A 20,588-nucleotide genomic window follows, 5' to 3' on the forward strand; every position below is an offset into this window, starting at 1 on the left:
CACATTACACAATTTTACAAACAGTATCATCCTCACTCATTCATCTTATACAACAATTAGATGTAAACCTATTATATAAACAGCGTTATGGTAATGTGGCCGTATTGTCTCCCATGAGTTTCACAATATTGTACCAAACGGACCAGTTCGTAGCTGGATTCTTCATCAATCTTTCATACCTTCTCCAGAACATAAATGTTGTTCGGACCTCAAGTTCTGTGAGGTAGAAGAAATGCCTTTGTTCTCTATGAAACTTCACTCTCTCTATATTCTGTGGCCATTAGGAGATAATCTCCTCCGGGAATTTACGACCTCTCTCTGAACACAGCAGCCTGGGTGTAGGAGACAGGGGGGTAGGGGGGTGGTGCATAGAATAGGCCGGTACAGAGGGAGGGGTGGTCGCTGTATCCAAAGAGGGCAACGTCATGACAAAAGGAACAGACAACACTATGTGTGGAGAGAAAAAAAGGCACAGCACACCAACATCAAAACCTCATCCCAACTGTAAAGTATGGTGGAGGGAGCGTCATGGTTTGGGGCTGCTTTGCTGCCTCAGGGCCTGGACAGCTTGCTATCATCGACAGAAAATGAATTCGCAACTTTATCAAGACATTTTGCAGGAGAATGTAAGGCTATCTGGCTGCCAATTGAAGCTCAAAAGAAGTTGGGTAATGCAACTGGACTACAACCCAAAACACAGAAGTAAATCAACAAAGAATGGCTTCAACAGAAAAAAATACGCCTTCTGGAGTGGCACAGTTAGATTCCTGACCTCAACCTGATTTAAAGTGCTGTGGCATGACCTCGAGTGTGGTTCACCCCAGACATCCTAAGAATATTACTGAACTGAAACAGTTTTGTAAAGATGGTCCAAAATTCCTTCTGGCCGTGCCGGTCTGATCCGCAAATACAGAAAATGAGTTTATTGCTGCCAAAAAAGCGTCAACCAGTTATTAAATGCAAGGGTTCACATACTTTTCCCACCCTGCACTGTGAATGTTTACACGGTGTGTTCAATAAAGACATGAAAACATATAATTGTTTGTCTGTTATTAGCATAAGCAGACTGTGTTTGTCTATTGTTGTGACATACAGTTGAAGTCAGTTTTTCACAATTCCTGACATTTAATCCAAGTAAAAATTCCCTGTTTTAGGTCAGTTAGGATCACCACTTCATTTTAAGAATGTGAAATGTCAGAATAATAGCAGAGGTAATGATTTATTTGAGCTTTTATTTCTTTCATCACATTCCCAGTGGGTCAGAAGTTTACATACACTCAATTAGTATTTGGTAGTTTAAATTAGTAGTTTAAATTAGTATTTGGCCTTTAAATTGGGTCAAATGGGTCAAATGTTTCGGGTAGCCTTCCACAAGCTTCCCACAATAAGTTGGGTGAATTTTGGCCCATTCCTCCTGACAGAGCTGGTGTAACTGAGTCAGGTTTGTAGACCTCCTTGCTCACACATGCTTTTTCAGTTCTGCCCACACATTTTCTATAGGATTGAGGTCAGGGCTTTGTGATGGCCACTCCAATACCTTGACTTTGATGTCCTTAAGCAATTTTGCCACAACTTTGGACGTATGCTTGGGGTCATTGTCCATTTGGAAGACCAATTTGTGACCAAGCTGTAACTCCCGAATTGATGTCTTGAGACGTTGCTTCAATATATCCAGATAAGTTTCCTACCTCATGATGCCATCTATTTTGTGAAATGCACCAGTCCCTCCAGCACCAAAGCACCCCCACAACATGATGCTGCCACCCCCGTGCTTCACGGTTGAGATGTTGTTCTTCGGCTTGCAAGCCTCCCCCTTTTTCCTCCAAACATGACGATGGTCATTATGGCCAAACAGTTCTATTTTTGTTTCATCAGACCAGAGGACATTTCTCCAAAAAGTATGATCTTTATCCCCATGTGCAGTTGCAAACCGTAGTCTGGCATTTTTAATGGCAGTTTTGGAGCAGTGGCTTCTTCCTTGCTGAGCGGCCTTTCAGGTTATGTTGTTATAGGACTCGTTTTACTGTGGATATAGACAGTTCTGTTTCCTCCAGCATCTTCACAAGGTCCTTTGCTGTTGTTCTGGGATTGATTTGCACTTTTCACACCAAAGTACATTCATCTCTAGGAGAGAACGCGTCTCCTTCCTGAGCGGTATGATGGCTGCATGGTCCCATGGTGTTTATACTTGTATTGTATTGTTTGTACAGATGAATATTGTACCTTCAGGCATTGGAAATTGCTCCCAACGATGAACCAGAGTTGTGGAGGTCTACATTTTCTTTCGGAGGTCTAAAGCCTATCAGAAGCTTCTAAAGCCATGACATTTTTTTGAATTTTCCAAGCTGTTTAAAGGCACAGTCAAATTAGTGTATGTAAACTTCTGACCCACTGGAATTGTGATACAGTGAATTATAAGTGAAATAATCTGTCGGTAAACAATTATTGGGAAAATTACTTGCGTCATGCACAAAGTAGATGTCCTAACTGACTTGCCAAAACTATGGTTTGTTAACAAGAAATTTGTGGAGTGGTTGAAAAACTAGTTTTAATAACTCCAACCTTAGTGTATGTTAACTTCCGAATTCAACTGTAGATGAAGATCAGATCAAATTTTATGACCAATTTATGCAGAAATTCCAAAGGGCAGGTAATTCCAAAGGGTTCTCATAATTTTTCTTGCCACTGTATGTATAGAATTTGATGCATTCGCTGGGAGGAATGGCATGTTTTCTCAAGCAGAACCTAATCCTCTTTCTAATTCCCTGACTTTGTCTTCTTCTGTGTATTTGGTTGTTTTCCTGTTTGTTCGTTCTCTATTATGTTATTATATATATTTTGGTTGCTTTTACCGCTGCTTTCACTCATGTCAAGCTGGCTGATTACACCAGTGATGAGGTAACCACTAGTAGTTACTCCCCAGGTTTTCCTCTAGGATTTTGCCTGTGCTTCGGTTTCTTTTACCTGGAAAAAAAACTCCCTAGTCCTTGCCGATGACAAGCATACCTATACCATGATGCAGCCTCCACCATGCTTGAAAATATGAGTGCTATGTATTCAGGACAAAAAGTTCATTTCTTTGCCAACATTTTTCCAGTTTTAATTTAGTGCCTTATTTCAAACAGGATGCATGTTTAGAAATATTTGTATTCTGTACAGGCTTCCTTCTTTTCACTCTGTCATTTAGGTTAGTATTGTTTTAACTACAATGTTGTTGATTCATCCTCAGTTTTCTCCTATCACAACCATTAAACTCTGTAATTGTTTTCAACTCATAATTGGCCTCAATCCCTGAGCGGTTTCCTTAAGAGGTAAGAGTCTCCAGCTTCAGTGATTTTTGCAATTTATTCCAGTCATTGGCAGCAGAGAACTGGAAGGAAATGCGGCCAAAGGAAGAATTGGCTTTGGGGGTGACTAGAGAGATACCTGTTGGAGCGCGTGCTACGGGTGGGTTCTGCTATGGTGACCAGTGAGCTGAGATAAGGCGGGGCCTTACCTATCAGAGACTTGTAGATGACCTGAAGCCAGTGGGTTTGGCGACAAGTATGAAGCGAGGGCCAGCCAACGAGAGCGTACAGGTTGCAGTGGAGGGTAGTATATGGGGCTTTGGTGACAAAACGGATGGCGCTGTGATGGACTGCATCCAATTTGTTGAGTAGAGTGTTGGGAGCTATTTTGTAAATGACATCGCCGAAGTCAAGGATCGGTAGGATGGTCAGTTTTACGAGGGTATGTTTGGCAGCATGAGTGAAGGATGCTTTGTTGCGAAATAGGAAGCGAATTCTAGATTTAATTTTGGATTGGAGATGCTTAACATGAGTCTGGAAGGAGAGTTTGCAGTCTAACCAGACACCTAGGCATTTGTAGTTGTCCACATACTCGAAGTCAGAACCATCCAGAGTAGTGATGCTGGATGGGCGGGCAGGTGCGGGCAGCGATCGGTTGAAGAGCATGCATTTAGTTTTACTTGCATTTAAGAGCAGTTGGAGGCCACGGAAGGAGAGTTGTATGGCATTGAAGCTCGTCTGGAGCTAAGTTAACACAGTGTCCAAAGAAGGGACAGATGTATACAGAATGGTGTCGTCTGCGTAGAGGTGGATCAGAGAATTACCAGAAGCAAGAGCGACATCATTGATGTATACAGAGAAGAGAGTCGGCCCGAGAATTTAAACCTGTGGCACCCCCATAGAGACTGCCAGAGGTCCGGACAACAGGCCCTCCGATTTGACACACTGAACTCTGTCTGAGAAGTAGTTGGTGAACCAGGCGAGGCAGTCATTTGAGAAACCAAGGCTGTTAAGTCTGCCGATAAGAATGTGGTGATTGACATAGTCAAAAGCCTTGGCCAGGTCGACAAATACGGCTGCACAGTAATGTCTCTTATCGATGGCAGTTATGATATCGATTAGGACCTTGAGCGTGGCTGAGGTGCACCCATGACCAGCTCTGAAACCAGATTGCATAGCGGAGAAGGTACGGTGGGATTCGAAATGGTCGGTAAACTTGGCTTTCGAAGACCTTAGAAAGGCAGGGTAGGATAGATATAGGTCTGTAGCAGTTTGGGTCTAGAGCATCTCCCCCTTTTGAAGAGGGTGATGACCGCGGCAGCTTTCCAATCTTTGGGAATATCAGACGATACGAAAGAGAGGTTGAACAGGCTAGTAATAAGGGTTGCAACAATTTCGGCAGATAATGTTAGAAAGAGAGGGTCCAGATTGTCTAGCCCGGCTGATTTGTAGGAGTCCAGATTTTGCTATTTCAGAACATCAACTATCTGGATTTGGGTGAAGGAAAAATGGTGGGGGCTTGGGCGGGTTGCTGTGGAGGGTGCCGGGCAGTTGACCGGGGTAGGGGTAGCCAGGTGAAAAGCGTGGCCAGCCGTAGAGAAATGCTTATTGAAATTCTCAATTATTGTGGATTTATCGGTAGTGACAGTGTTTCCTAGCCTCAGTGCAGTGGGCAGCTGGAAGGAGGTGCTCTTATTCTCCATTGACTTTAAAGTGTCCCAGAACTTTTTTTGAGTTTGTACTACAGGATGCAAATTTCTGTTTGAAAAGCTAGCCTTAGCTTTCCTAACTGCCTGTGTATATTGGTTCCTAACTTCCCTGAAAAGTTGCATATCACGGGGGCTATTCGATGCTAATGCAGAACGCCACAGGATGTTTTTGTGCTGGTCAAGGGAAGACAGGTCTGGAGTGAACCAAGAGCTATTTCTATTCCTGGTTCTACATTTTTTGAATGAATGGTGAGGAAGGCACTTTTAAAGAACAACCATCCTCTACTGACAATGTCATTCCAGGATACCCCGGCCAGGTCGATTAGAAAGGCCTGTTCGCTGAAGTGTTTTAGGGAGCGTTTGACAGTGATGAGGGGTGGTCGTTTGACCGCAGACCCATAACAGATGCAGGCAATGAGGCAGTGATAGCTGAGATCCTGGTTGACAACAGCAGAGGTGTATTTGGAGGGCGAGTTAGTTAGGATGATATCTATGAGGGTGCTCGTGTCTACGGATTTGTGGTTGTACCAACTTGGTTGGAGTCCACCTGTGGTAAATTCAATTGATTGGACATGATTTGGAAATGCATACATTTTTATTTTACCTTTATTTAACCAGGCAAGTCAGTTAAGAACAGATTCTTATTTTCAATGACGGCCTAGGAACAGTGGGTTAACTGCCTGTTCAGGGGCAGAACGACAGATTTGTACCTTGTCAGCTCGGGGGTTTGAACTTGCAACCTTCCGGTTACTAGTCCAACACTCTAACCACTAGGCTACCCTGCCGCCCTGTCTATATAAGGTCCCACAGTTGACAGTACATTTCAGAGCAAAAACCAAGCCATGAGGTCGAAGGAATTGTCAGTAGAGCTCTGAGACAGGTTTGGGGAAGGGTACCAACACATTTCTGCAGCATTGAAGGTCCCCAAGAACACAGTGGCATCCATAATTCTGAAATGGAAGAAGTTTGGAACCACCAAGACTCTTCCTAGAGCTGGCCGCCCGGCCAAACTGAGCAATCGTGGGAGAATGACCAAGAAGGTGACCAAGAACCTGATAGTAACTCTGACAGAGCTCTAGAGTTCCTCTGTGGAGATTGGAGAACCTTCCAGAAGGACAACTATCTCTGCAGCACTCCACCAATCAGGCCTTTATGGTAGAGTGGCCAGAGGAAAGCCACTCTTCAGTAAAAGGCACATGACAGCCCACTTGGAGATTGCCAAACGCTACCTAAAGGACTCTCAGACAATGAGAAACAAGATTCTCCGGTCTGATAAAAACCAAGATTGAACTCTTTGGCCTGAATGCCAAGCGTCGAACATTTCCTGAGAGACCTGAAAATAGCTGTGTATCGACGCTTGTCATCCAACCTGACAGAGCTTGAGAGGATAAGCAGAGAAGAATGGGAGAAGCTCCCCAAATACAGGTGTGCCAAGCTTGCATCGTCATTCCCAAGAAGAATCAAGGCTGTAATCGCTGTCGAAGGTGCTTCAACAAAGTACTGAGTAAAGGGTCTGAATTCTTATGTGAATGTGATATTTCATTTTATTTATTTATTTTTGCCAAAATTTTTAATAAAATGTTTTTGCTTTGTCATTATGGGGTATTGTGTGTAGATTGATGAGGGGGAAAATAATAATTTAATCCATTTTAGAATAAGTACAAAAATGTGGAAAAAAGTCTAGGGGTATGAATTCTTTCCAAATGCACTGTATATACTAGTTTTAGCCTGCTGGTTTTATAGTTAAGTGTTTTGGTAGGTTGTTGTGTTTGATACCAGTTGGCTTTAGATATTAGCATAGTGTGGCTTTGTTGTGTTTGATACCAGTTGGCTTTAGATATTAGCATAGTGTGGCTTTGTTGTGTTTGATACCAGTTGGCTTTAGCAATTAGCATAGTGTGGCTTTGTTGTGTTTGATACCAGTTGGCTTTAGATATTAGCATAGTGTGGCTTTGTTGTGTTTGATACCAGTTGGCTTTAGATATTAGCATAGTGTGGCTTTGTTGTGTTTGCATCCCTCTAGAGTTATGCTGTGCCCCACCGAAACAAATGCAAACATTGATCTGGAAGCAAGCACCGCATCGCTCCAGCCCACTAAATGTCTCCTTACCTTTCCTCGCCTTAAACGAGATTTTGGGAGATGTGAGCAGGCATTTGTTAATTTGTAATCAGCTTGTTAATTTATGTAATTTGTTGCTGCTCAGTAAAAATAGATTGTGTTAATTTGCCGCTGTCGTTTTCTCTTGCGCCAGCTCTGATCGCTGTCAAGGTTGTTTCATTCCCCCATGACTTAGAATATGGAGCAATAGAATGAGTTGTATGTTTTCCTTAGTCTCAGGTGTCATACTCTCATTGGTGGAGTGTAGTATGTTACTAAGGTCATGCTTAGGCTGCCTAAAAATATATCGTGGCCCAGTTCCACATTTTTATTTGGCTTTTTCTATGGAAAGTCTACTGTGTATTGGGCTCTGCATTCTCCATTTTGTGTCGACCTGAATGTTAGCCACCTTGACTTCCCCCTTCTGTTTGCCCCATCCCCACAGGCTGCTTTATTGGCTCCATTGGAAGAAGACACAGGACGTGGGGGTGGCACTGATGACAGAAAGCCATTGGGAGGTGCCAGTGTGCCAGATATCCCTCCCCCTGCAGGGCGTGAGATCCTGCTGCATACATGTGTCCCGCGGCCCCCTCCCTACTCCAAGGCCCTCCCCCAACGCCTCATCTGTGTCCTGATGAGAGACGAATTCAGGCTGGTTGGGCCTTCTCATCCGATACCTCCTTTTTCTGAGAGGGATAGGGACTGGTCTGGAAGATGAACCAGGGAGTTTTGTTGGTAGGTCAGATGTGCATTTGGGCTCTGTGGTCAGTGACTGAAGTAAGGCCGTGTGTGCTGCATTGCATTATGGGCGGAGCTATGGGATAATATGTGGTTTGATTGGTTCAAAACTGAAAGCTCCACCCATCTCAGGGCTCTCGCACCATCTCAGTGGTCTCCTGGGAACATCAGAGAAACAGAACGGAGGCCGGCGAGTGGCCCATACTCATGACATTATCACTCTGTGCGACGACTCATATCAGACTGTTGGTTGGTTCCCAGAGGGCTACTGTCTATGCTGGTTTAAGTCTCTCCCCCAATTGAGTTAATTGTAGTTCAGTTTGGTGAGCGAGAGGAAAGTATTGGTCTGATATCTGTGTTGTGAACATTTTCACTTATTTGGAATCCCTTGAATTGTATCTGTTTACTTTCTTGTCTTATCATTGTTAATTTCATTGTTGATTTTGCCAATTTTATTAATTTGACTTTTCAGTTGTTTGGAGTTTAAGTGCAAAATAGACCACTCACCTGGGACCTGAACTTACTGTAACTGTTGTGTAGTAAAATAAATCTCATGCTTTTATGTTGCATAGCTCTGAAAAAAAGGCATACCAGGGGAAAAGAACTGTACCCTGTTGGTGTGATAATGTGGCAGAAAATGAGTTTGGGAAGAAACCAAAACGAGGATATTTCTCTGGACCCATCTCTCTGAGTCGTACTATGCTAATTAGCATATCATTAATTTTTTTCCCCTTCCACTCGATTGGGATCATTTGTGGCTTACCAGTGTTGCCCAATCAGTCATTGGTTGAAAGTTGTCATCTCTTAGGTACTCACAACGCTCTCTGTCTGTTCTGTAAGCCCAGACACTCACACTGCCCATCGCACTTTACAATATGCAGTTAATTTGTTTACCACGTCTTAAAGGGCCAATCTCCCGTTGCTACATCAATTTGTTTGACTTTTACATTTCTGATATGTACCCATTGATTCTTGAAGAATATAATTTATAATTGCCTCGTGAGCTTAGTTCAACTGTCGTACCCCATCAGAACCCAAAATATAAGCTTGTTTTACTCCAATGCTTGTAAACATGTACATTTGAACAAACCGTGATTAAAACTATCATTTTAATATCATGGATGGTCAGTCCTTGCATCCATAGCTCTGTCTATGAATTTGAGAGCGGTTCCATTTCTCCAGCACCATCCCTCAGCTTTTTAGCAAAACAGTGGTGGGGAAAACACGTTATTGTTTCAACTGCTGATTGCCACTTTAAAGAATTTCTCACCATATCAATGCTTATTGATATACATGCAATTACTGTAGGTTTTCCCTTGTCACTTAAATGTATTGAATCCTGGTGGAAAGTGCAATTATACACTACCGGTCAAAAGTTTTAGAGCACCTACACATTCAAGTTTTTTTTTTGTGTGACTATTTTCAACATTGTAGAATAATAATGAAGACATCAAAATGATGAAATATCACATGGAATCATGTAGTATCCAAAAAAGTGTTAACAAATCAAAATATATTCATCGATTAGCCACCCTTTGCCTTGATGACAGCTTTTCACACTCTTGGCATTCTCTCAACCAGCTTCATGAGGTAGTCACCTGGAATGCACTTCAATTAACTTTTAACAAGGCACACCTGTTAATTCGTTGAATTTCTTTCCTTCTTAATGCATTTGAGCCAATCAGTTGTGTTGTGACAAGGTAGGGTGGGTTTACAGAAGATATCCCTATGTGGTAAGCGACCAAGTCCATATTATGGCAAGAACAGCTCAAATAAGCAAAGAGAAAAGACAGTCCGTTGTTACTTAAAGACATATAGGTCAGTCAATACGGAAAATTTCAAGAACTTTGAATGTTTCTTAAAGTGCATTCGCAAAAACTGTCAAGCGCTATGATGAAACTGTCTCTCAAGAGGACCACCACAGGAAAGGAAGACCCAGAGTTACCTGCTGCAGAGGATAAGTTCATTAGAGTTACTAGCCTCAGAAATTGCAGCCCAAATAAATGCTTCACAGAGTTTAAGTAACAGACACATCTTAACATCAACTGTTCAGAGGAGACTCAACTAACCTCCAGGCTTTTACCAAGAAGGAGAGTGATGGAGTGCTGCATCAGTTGACCTGGCCTCCACAGTCCCCTGAACTCAACCAAATTGAGATGGTTTGGGATGAGTCGGACCGCATAGTCTGGAGGAAAAGCAGCCAACAAGTGCTCAGCATATGTGGGAACTCCTTCAAGACTGTTGGAAAATTATTCCAGGTGAAGCTGGTTGAGAGAATTCCAAGAGTGTGCAAAGCTGTCATCAAGGCAATTCTACTTTGAAGAATCTCAAATATAAAATATATTTTGATTTGTTTAACACTTTTTTGGTTGCTACATGATTCCATATGTGTTGTTTCATAGTTTTGATGTCTCCACTATTATTCTACAATGTAGAAAACGAAAAACTCTTGAATGAGTAGGTATTCTAAAACTTTTGAAAGATTGTGTATATTGTATATTGTAAAGCATTTCATATAGCAGCAGAAAGACCAGTGTCTTAGCTGATGGTGTTAGTGCTGTTTCTATGAAGAATGATGTCAAGTGCTATTCGTTGTTAAATTACTGAGTAACTTTCAGTAATGCGGACATATTTTTCTACTTTGTCAGTATTTGAATGATTCAACATGTGGAGCTAGCCAAAGTCTGTACAAATCAAATCAGTGTCGGTTCTAAATGTCTCAAAGTTTAGTACTGTTACTTTGGTTAAAAAATAATATATATATATATATATATATATATATATATATATATATAAATAAATAAATAAATACAGTTTTAATTCAACACAAAATAAAAATGTATAATTTAATTGGTGTGTTGATGTGTTGTGTTCAACTCACACCTTACGATTCTGGTACTAAAGGTGCTTTTTTCCCCACTGAATCTCAAAGATACTAAACTGCAGTTATTAAGTAAGATATTAGGTAACAATTTTACAATGCTGTTTCTAAGTAAACAGCAGGTAAATAGCAGACTGTGAAAATCATTATCACATCAATGCACTGCTGGTGCCTCATTCAGAAGAGGGATGTAAGTACTCTAGCCTCGCTGTAATGGCTTCCTTTCCTGTCTCTTTAGTACGCCTAATGTCCTTTAGCCAACTGAAGTGTTTCCCCATTAACATGTTATTATTCCGGGCAACATGACTTCCTCTACATTAATGACAGACCTTGCTCTAATTTGATCTGTTACACTGAAAAGAGGCTTTTACTTTGAAGAAATTCTGGGCTATGAAGTATCTCTTTGATGAAAGAAAAAAAGAGCTGTAGGATTCTTTCTTGTAGAGTAGAGATTAATGGGATAACTTGACTAGATCAAGTCACTGTTCTAAAATATATTACAATAAGCAACCACAAAGGACATTATAACTAAGCCACATAATGATACGCAGTTTCTAAGTGTTTTAGGGAGTTTTCCCCTACACGAACAGGATAATGACGCCTCCTTTCTATGCGCTTTTAGCTTGTAACTTGTTCAAACGCCTCATCTGACTGAAAGGAAAGCCACAACTTTCTTTCCCAGACGTTTTTCTATCAAGTTGCTGGTATTTCTTTCCTTCGTCTCATTCTTGCTCGGCTAAATGTGTGAGCGTGTGAGACAGCTTGAGATATGGCACAATGAGATCTGTTCAGTGGGAGAGCTGTTCACAGCTTGATCGGTGGCTGCTAGCTGGTTCCGTAGCGTTTCCATAAACAGAAATATGGCTGTGAAGCGTTTTCACACTCCAAGTGCAGTGCAGCTTATCACTCAGGCACTGTTTCCATGGCGACGCGCAGCACTTTGGTTCCAGCCCCTGCCCCCAACCTCGACGGACTCTGTCTGTAATACAGCCACAAACACAAAAGTACAGTTGGATGGGTTGTTATGTGAGCAGCGATACGCAAACACACACTTCTGTATTAATCTTTGAGACGGGAACAATATATTTCACACACACCTGAGAATTCTGATGCCCCTTTGTTCTGTTTCAATGGTAGCCCAATGGAGCACATACCTTGGTATGAATACTGTATGTTGTGAAGTTCACAAGCTCAAATGGCACAGATAAAAGAGTCGGCTGGAGCGCAGAAGAGAAGATGAGGGACTTTTTGGTGTGTTAATAGTGAAGGCTGCTTCCTTTCCCTCCACGCAAATGTGACAAAGGCAAACAGACGAGATGTTAGGAGAACTTTCTTGTGAAACTTGAGAGCACACTTGAATATGCAGCGAGAAGACATCGCATCTGGCATTTTTCACAAAGTTTCGCACCACTTAAAATAGCTGTGGCACTTTTAAACGTCCCCTCCCCCCTCCCACCTGTCTCCCTCCCATCCTTCACTCACTCCTTCCCTCCTACCCCCTACACCACCCCTCCCCTCTCTCCCTCCTTGAGCCAGATAATCTTGTCATAAATCAAATCTGACTCGACTATGCTGCATAGGCTGCAGTTCTGGGAGTAGAAATTAAATCCAGGGCGGATAACTGTGGATTATCCACATCCATGTTTCAGTACTTTAGGGGAACTTGCTTCTCTTTCTTCATATTACCTCTCTAAGGCAGAGGGCATGTAGCAAGCTACCTCTTGAAATAGCTGTCACCCCAAGGTTCAGATTAGCTGTATAAAGTAGCTTTAAAGCAGAAAGATATATTAATTAATGCATCAATCAATGTTGAGGTGTTCGTTTTGGGGTCGTAGCTCTTCTGCTCTCCTGTCTCAAGTAGCTCTCCTCACCTTTCCACCAGATTCTTCTGTGTGAATGGGAGATGACAGGCTAATCAACACGGTGCACTCTGACAGTTACACTGATGGCGATGTTTGCTTGGCAACAGAATGGTAATAATAGACTTTTCTCTCTTGACGAATGAGGATGAGAAGGTTGTGTTTGGTGCAAAGGGCCTTACTGGTATCCTGTAACTACCTCTACCTGACGCTCTTGTTTAGATATTTAGATTGACTGTGTTTAAGAGATTCTGCAGCTTGAGCTTGCTTTCCTGTCGGTCGTGGTGAAAAGCAGACAGTCAGATTAGTGTCTCTGTGCGGTGTGGCTGGCTGATCTGGATTAAAGTGATTTCTGAATGGGGAGAGATAGGACAGAGTGGGTGGTGGATAGATGCTCCTTCTAAACAGGGAAAGCAAGCAATGCTATGGATTTTGTTACAACACCTCCAGTGAAATAGGAGTGTGTTGAACTGAGGAGCAAAATGCTCTCCGTTATACAACCGCTGTAAATATGAAACTATTATACAACCCTTCTATGAAAGAATTGTGTGCTGTGCTCCTAAAATACTTGGTGCGATTTGTTTTGACAAAGTTTGCTGATCGATCCATCAAAACAGTTTCTATGTGTAGAAAATCCTAATGTGTGATTTAAATAGGTTCTCTTGTTTATTCAGCTTAAGGCCACTTTAATGGAATCTGCTTGTAGTTCACTGTGAAGCTTGCTTTAAATTCTGTGTCAAGTCATTGGGAACTTGGATAGCATTTCTTTATTCTTTATTTACTCACACAGCCCACATGGTTCTTGTTGCCACTCGTTTTTGACAAGTGTTGCCCTTCCTCTATGTTAGTTATTTCTAACATTCTATTGACATGCTGTCCACCAGTCAGAGCGACCGTTTCATTGAGTCATGTGGATAAAGTCTCAGGTCTGTTGCAGAGGATTGTCAGTCTGTCTTTGTAATCTCTATTATTTCACAGAAGAAAAGCATGCAAGGAGCTTTTCTCTCTCTGTCTCTGCGTACATAGAACTTTAGTGGCCTCAGATAACCTGTCCTCCTCCTCTCTGTTTGAGACAGCGCTCTATTCCGATATTCTATTCCGGAGGGCTAACCATTTAGCTAATGATGACTGCCATGATTGTTGATGATGTATTGCAGATGCTGTCTGGTCTGAAGTTAGGATCTAATCTCTTTCTTTCTGAAGGGCAGCATTGACTTGGCTTAACAAATAATGTTCCCCCAGCATAGCAATAATTGATTCAATAGATGCCACATTTCAGAGAGGGAGGGCACGAAATGAAACAACAGTTGCATATTGAGTAAAAAGAAACGGCAAGGGACTCTAGGGAGAGATTGAGCAGGAGAGAAAAAGAGAGAGAATCCCAAAGTGGCTTAGGAGGTTAAATGTTGGTATTTAAAATCACAGACTAGTCCTGGAGGGCCCTCTGGACTCTTTAGGCGGAGACACCCATGGGGGAGTCTGGCCATAGAAATCCATCTCCATTTCAGTGTGTATCTACAGTAATAATCTGGGCTGAGCAGCACTGGAGAAGAACCAGAGGACTCTTAATGTAAAGTTCTCCTTTATTTAACCAGGTAGGCAAGTTGAGAACACCTTTATTTAACCAGGTAGGCAAGTTGAGAACACCTTTATTTAACCAGGTAGGCAAGTTGAGAACACCTTTATTTAACCAGGTAGGCAAGTTGAGAACACCTTTATTTAACCAGGTAGGCTAGTTGAGAACACCTTTATTTAACCAGGTTGGCAAGTTGAGAACAAGTTCTCATTTAACCAGGTTGGCAAGTTGAGAACACCTTTATTTAACCAGGTAGGCAAGTTGAGAACACCTTTATTTAACCAGGTAGGCAAGTTGAGAACACCTTTATTTAACCAGGTAGGCAAGTTGAGAACACCTTTATTTAACCAGGTAGGCTAGTTGAGAACACCTTTATTTAACCAGGTAGGCTAGTTGAGAACACCTTTATTTAACCAGGTAGGCTAGTTGAGAACACCTTTATTTAACCAGGTAGGCTAGTTGAGAACACCTTTATTTAACCAGGTAGGCTAGTTGGTAGAACACCTTTATTTAACCAGGTAGGCTAGTTGAGAACACCTTTATTTAACCAGGTAGGCTAGTTGAGAACACCTTTATTTAACCAGGGAGGCTAGTTGAGAACACCTTTATTTAACCAGGTAGGCTAGTTGAGAACACCTTTATTTAACCAGGTAGGCTAGTTGAGAACACCTTTATTTAACCAGGTAGGCAAGTTGAGAACACCTTTATTTAACCAGGTAGGCAAGTTGAGAACACCTTTATTTAACCAGGTAGGCAAGTTGAGAACACCTTTATTTAACCAGGTAGGCAAGTTGAGAACAACTTCTCATTTACAATTGCGACCTGGCCAAGATAAAGCAAAGCAGTTCGACACATACAACAACACAGAGTTACACATGGAGTAAAACAAACATACAGTCAATAATACAGTATAAACAAGTCTATATACGATGTGAGCTAGTGAGGTGAGATAAGGGAGATGAGATAAGGGAGGTAAAGGCAAAAAAAAAAGGCCATGGTGGCAAAGTAAATACATTTAGGGGACCTGCGTGGTTCAGGTACCGGTTCCGACCTACATTTTCACTTAGAAATCTATCTGTGGACACCGTAGATCGAAATGGCTTGCATTGAGCGATAAACCTGGTTACAATGTACACAGTTGAATATTTTTTGAGCCTGTGTGAAGTAGTGAAATCTGAAACCACTTGAAGCTGGGATGTCCCTCCTACCATTTATTTTTGCTCTTCTGAATGTCCACCAACTCCTGACAAAGCACATGCCTGCAATCATTAAAACGTAGCACAGTGGGAGAGAGTGGTTTCATCACGGTAGCACATTCAGTGATCAATTTATAGCCATTAATCTAAAATAATTCATAGATTTTGAACAAAAAAACACTTCCAGGTTGTCATAGACGGACATTATTAATATGAGATGAAAGGCGAGATTCTAACGAGTTCATGAAACTCTATTAGACGTTCACCGTGATGGGGGCAAGAGAGAACATATGCACATTTTCACTAAACATACAAATATGTATTTTACAGTTATAAGGAGGGTGAAATCTTATAGTTTGTCATTTTATAGTTTGCTAAACTATATTTAGAAAGCATACAAGTAATTTCAATCCTTATTCATACAGTTTTGTTTAATAGAAAATACATCATATCAAATATTTTGTATTTGTATCATATTTGTACTGTGTACTTCAGCTTGTGTCCTCTAATGTGACTACACCTCATTCATTTATAACTATTTTACCAGGAAGATGAGATTTTAACCTTTGTTGGAGTGTGCAGCACTATTAGTTATTGTTTATGGCCCTCTCATGATAAATAATTACTTTTTGGGATTATGTAGATTACATTTAACTGGTTAAATGAGTGACCAACAACCTGAAAGCACACACACATACACACACACACAAACAGACACACACCCTACCCCTAAACAGGGACCAATACTACCACATCTGGACAGTCCCCTCCCTGTACACCACTCTATAGGGAGAAGAGGTCTGAACCTCCACTGTATTGGATTTATCATGTTTGCTGCTGATAGTATTTATTATCCTGGCTATTTCCTCTGTGTCACGGTGAAGGTCTAGCCAGCCAAAAAGCCAGCCATTGATTTGTGAGAAGCGGTCTCTAGGGGCTCTTGTGGGAAAATGGCAAACAGTATTAGAGGGCCATTGGGCTGGGGTGGTGGCTGAAAGCAGGCACTGAGCTGCGGGGGGAAATCAATGCCAGTTCCGCCCGGCGACTGGATTCTATTTCCTCTAAGCATCTCACAGGCCCACAGGCATCTGCACATCCCTTAGACACCAACCCTCCCTCACCACCCCCTCTCCTCCACCCTCCTCTCACCCTCTCTACCTCCCTCCTTCGCTCCCTCCCTCCCTCCATCGCACCCCCACCACCGCCATCTCTCTGCCGGCATCTTGGCATTGTTGCTCTCTTCCAGGGTGAGTGTATCCCACGCTGCTCCAAATCGTTTATCTTCTCCCAGCACAAAGCCACAGATCGCAGGGGAAGAGAGAGAGAGAGAGAGAGACAGGCTGTGTTGGTGTCGCATCCCCCTCCCTCCCCATGGCACTGTTTGACAGCTTCAGAGACGGCCCTTGTCTTTCTCCTGGCGCTTTATGAAGTAACGCTTGCCGCGGACAGAGAAGCTACAGCGGAACTGAGGGGTTGGAATATGTTCTTTCCTTTTCACCCAGGTGCTTGTAGGGTATTGTAAAGGCTTAGTAGAACTGTAGAACAGAGCTGTAGCTTTATGAAGTTCACTCGTGACATCAGATATTGCAGAGAATACATGTAGGCTAACCCTAGTCTCAACTATGAGTCATACTAGCTGTTCCATAACATCCACAGCATTGGAGTGGTGATGGACAAGCTGTGTGAATATGTTTTAGTCTTGTTATTTTCAGTTACTTGGTTCGTTTGAGTAATACTTATGTAAATCTGCGTTTCAACGGTTGTACAATCCAAAGTTTTTTTTGTTTTGTTACACAGCTTTAAAAAATAATAATTGTAATTTCTATGTTAACGTGAAGATTACATTGACAGAGTTCACTATGATAAGGAGGTGAACAGTATCAAAATCCCAAATATGTGGACACCCTTCTTCAAATGATTAGATCCGGCTATTTCAGCCACACCCGTTGCTGACTGGTGTATAAACTCGACTACACAACAAGTCAGTTCGTCAAATTTCTGCCCTGCTAGTGCTGCCCCGGTCAAATGAAAGTGCTGTTATTGTGAAGTAGAAACATCTAGGAGCAACAACAGCTCAGCCGCGAAGTGGTAGGCCACACAAGCTCACAGAACGGGACCGCCGAGTGCTGAAGTGCGTAAAAATTGTCTGTACTCGGTTGCAACACTCACTATTGAGTTCCAAACTGCCTCTGGAAGCAATGTCAGCAAAAAAAACCTGTTCTTCGGGAGCTTCATGAAATGGGTTTCCATGGCCGAGCAGCCTCACACAAGTCTAAAATGCGCAATGCTAAACCTCGGCTGGAGTGCTGTAAAGCTCGTCGATCATTGGACTCTGGAGCAGTGGAAATGGGTTCTCTGGAGTGATGAATCGCGCTTCACCATCTGGCAGTCCGACGGACAAATCTGGTTTTGGCAGATGCCAGGAGAACATTACCTGCCCCAATGCATAGTGCTAACTGTAAAGTTTGGTAGAGCAGGAATTATGGTCTGGGGCTGTTTTTCATGGTTCTGGCTAGTTCCCTTAGTTCCAGTAAAGGGAAATCTTAACGCTACAGCATACAATGACATTCTAGTCGATTCTGTGCTGTTTGGGGAAGGCCCTTTCCTGTTTCAGCATGACAATGCCCCAGGGCACAAAGCGAGGTTCATACAGAAATGGTTTGTTGAGATCGGTGTGGAAGAACTTGAATGGCCTGCACAGAGACCTGACATCAACCCCATCAAACACCTTTGGGATGAATTGGAATGCCGACTAACACACCGCACACACCGCACACACTCACAGAAGTTGACGCTTAAGCTGGCATCAAGTAGCTCTATCTGCATGGCTCTCTCTGCCTTGTTTCTCTGTGGAGGGGAGGACATATCACATGGTGCACCAGTGAGAGCCTGTTGACCCGTGCTTCGCCCGCCAAGGGATCCTGCTCTACCCAGAAGCCCCAGCTGCTCTTCACCGGGACCTTCTTCGCTCAATGCAAAGCCCACCGCTGTTCCCAAGGCAACGTCCACACCAACCAGCCAATGAGGTTCCAGCTCCACCTGCCTCAGCTCTCGGACAGTGGATTAAGTCCTCATCCCCCACAGAGCCAAACATTCACCCACTCTTCTTCCAGGAGCTGAGCTGCCCGCCCGACATTGTTTTTTTAAACGCCGCAAGGCTCAGGAGAGCAAACAGTCTGTAGGCGATATCGTATCCTCTGCTTTGAGTCCTAAACCCATATGGAGGCCCAGCTGAACAACCCCCAGAGAGAGGGAGCCAGGGGGAGAGGAGGGGGAATTGCTTCAGCAAACACTATGATATTGGAGAAGGGAGCATTGGTTTCACATTTCATTATTATTACAATATATCTATTCTCTGGTGGTGATATTGTTTTGATTTGACAGCAGAGCCGCTCTCTATCTGCAGATTGCAGATGGGGTCATCTCTCTATTTATCAGGTCTATTCTTAGTGCTCTGTAACCATGGTCACTATGACCACCAGCATTTACCTTCCATTAGAGAGTAGATTGAGCGCCACAGGATATAAACTTGGGCTCTGGTATTGTAGGTACTTGGTTTGTTGTCTTAGATGATTGGTCTTTGTAAAGATATGTTATGTGATTAATGTTGATCCTTGGTGGCCTCCGTAGTTCATGTTATGTTGATAACACAGCTTGCATATATTGTGAGTTAATATCTCGGCTGGTTAGATGTTCTCTGTGCTCCACCTAAATGATAGCCTGGTTAAACAATTACTGAACCCTTCACTCACAAACGTTGTTTCCCGTCAGTCTTGTTTAAGCAGTCTACCTCAGTGATTGCATATTAAGATCTGTGATTTGATTTGCCAAATGCAGATACATAAAAGTTATTTTGTTGGCATGAAAGCCCACAGTAGACAGACGCGCAACACATCTTTCCTGTTGTTGATGATGACAGTTAACGTCAGTGTACGTCACCGCCCTAGTGATTTATAATTACAATCTTCCCGAATGCTGCAGAGGCACTGATACGTCCACCCGTTTACAGAGTCAAACCCTGTGTATCTTGAAACAAGTGGGCGGACATTGGACAGTAGGTGGACTTTACTTAGCTGGGTAGCAGCTCGATTATCCTTCCCATCGGTCCTATAGTCAGACCCCATGTCCCCTAGGGTCCGTTCCTTCCTACCTACAGCCCTCCCCAGAGGTGTCTGTTGTGTGTGTAGATACAGTTGAAGTCTGAAGTTTACATACCCTTAGGTTGGAGTCATTAAAACTCATTTTTCAACCACTCCACAAATTTCTTGAGAACAAACTATAGTTTTGGCAAGTCGGTTAAGACATCTACTTTGTGCATGACACAAGTAATTTTTACAACAATTGTTTACAGACAGATTATTTCACTTATAATTCACTGTATCACAATTCCAGTGGGTCAGAAGTTTACACTAAGTTGACTGTGCCTTTATACAGCTTTAAACAGAAAATTCCAAAAAATGATGTCATGGCTTTAGAAGCTTCTGATAGGCTAATTGACATCATTTGAGTCAATTGGAGGTGTACCTGTGGATGTATTTCAAGGCCTACCTTCAAACTCAGTGCCTCTTTGCTTGACATCATGGGAAAATCAAAAGAAATCTGCCAAGACCTCAGAAAAAAAATTGTTGACATCTGCAAGTCTGGTTCATCCTTGGGAGCAATTTCCAAACGCCTGAAGGTACCACGTTCATCTGTACAAACAATAGTACGCAAGTATAAACACCATGGGACCACGCAGCCGTCATACCGCTCAGGAAGGAGACACGTTCTGTCTCCTAGAGATGAACGTACTTTGGTACGAAATGTGCAAATCAATCCCAGAACAACAGCAAAGGACCTTGTGAAGATGCTGGAGGAAACAGGTACAAAAGTATATATATCTACAGTAAAACGAGTCCTATATCGACATAACCTGAAAGTCCGCTCAGCAAGGAAGAAGCCACTGCTCCAAAACCACCATAAAAAAAGCCAGACTACGGTTTGCAACTGCACATGGGGACAAATATCGTACTTTTTGGAGAAATGTCCTCTTGTCTAATTAAATAAAAATAGAACTGTTTGGTCATAATGACCATCGTTATGTTTGGAGGAAAAAGGGGACGCTTGCAAGCTGAAGAACACCATCCCAACCGTGAAGCACGTGGGTGGCAGCATCATGTTGTGGGGGTGCTTTGCTGCAGAAGGGTCTGGTGCATTTCACATAATAGATGGCTTCATGAGGGAGGAACATTTTGTGGATATATT

General features: G+C 42.6%; 1 pseudogene; it reads left to right on the forward strand.

Annotated features, from left to right (window-relative positions):
• Positions 1 to 18,464, forward strand: part of LOC135571369 (rab3 GTPase-activating protein catalytic subunit-like) — an 85,468-nt pseudogene extending 67,004 nt beyond the window's left edge.
• Positions 18,465 to 20,588: the final 2,124 nt, after the last annotated feature.

Source organism: Oncorhynchus nerka, linkage group LG1 (assembly GCF_034236695.1).
Source record: "Oncorhynchus nerka isolate Pitt River linkage group LG1, Oner_Uvic_2.0, whole genome shotgun sequence".
In the NCBI taxonomy this organism is placed as follows: Eukaryota; Metazoa; Chordata; class Actinopteri; order Salmoniformes; family Salmonidae; genus Oncorhynchus; species Oncorhynchus nerka.